The sequence below is a fragment of the Trypanosoma equiperdum genome (assembly GCF_001457755.1).
Source record: "Trypanosoma equiperdum strain OVI genome assembly, contig: ctg_136, whole genome shotgun sequence".
In the NCBI taxonomy this organism is placed as follows: Eukaryota; Euglenozoa; class Kinetoplastea; order Trypanosomatida; family Trypanosomatidae; genus Trypanosoma; species Trypanosoma equiperdum.
In genome coordinates, this window is record NW_027123360.1 from 8,408 (window position 1) to 9,444 (window position 1,037).

Below are 1,037 nucleotides of genomic sequence, written 5' to 3' on the forward strand. Positions count from 1 at the left end.
TCACGTAAACACATGGATAAGAACAAGTGCAACTGATTTCACACATGGAAATATATGCGTACACACAGCAACCATATATTTCGCCCTTTGTGTTGTTTCCCCTCCCCTTCTCATCTAATGAGATGCCTTTGTTCTTTCCTCCTTCCTTCCCTTTGGAATCCCCTTTACGCCCATTCACCCACGTGCGCACAAGGGTGCAAACTCGTGTTTATACACATATAGCCACATTATATGCGGTGTTTGGTATATAACATATACTCCCTGCTTATTCCTTTCTTTCGTCCACCCATTTAATTTCTCTTCGTCTTGGCAGGAATGCATATAAACATATATATATATATATATTTGAATGATGCTCAGTTAAATGCATGGAATAATAAGTACTTCATCCAACCTTCATCCACTACGGCTTCGGTTCGCGCTCGCCCACCAACAACTTTGTCCCCTTCTTTTTTGCTTCCTGTTTTGAAGGAAAAAAAGAGGCCCATGCCGTATAAATAAATAAACACCAGTAACATCCGAACGGTGTGGTGGGAACACCAAGAAAATAAACAAATAAACACGAGTGCGAAGAACAGCAAAAAAAGGGGAAAAAATAAATTAGTTGATAAATAAATATAACAAGAATGGAAAAGAGACCGACGCGTAAATGGATGAGGGAAGGAAAAGGAAAGGAAGATGTAACACTCAGTGGAATAAAGAAATCATTCCATACTCCCGGATCGCCACACGTAAATAAATTGAAGAACAAACAGTGCATAAAGAAGATAAGAACCCTTTGCTGAACGACAAGCAGCGGGGGAGGGGAGGGGGGCGGAATCGGAAATGCGGTGGTGGTACCAAACAGAGCCGCGGAGTTCGATAAAGCACCGAGTGAGTTATTACCTTCACTTGGCCACTTGAGGCGACACTGTGGAGAGGGAAGCAAAAAAATCAGCAAAAAAGAAAGCGAAAGGAAGTGAAAGAAAGAAAAATTCATCGAACGGAAAAATAATTTTAATGACAATAATAACAATAACAATAATAATAATAATAAT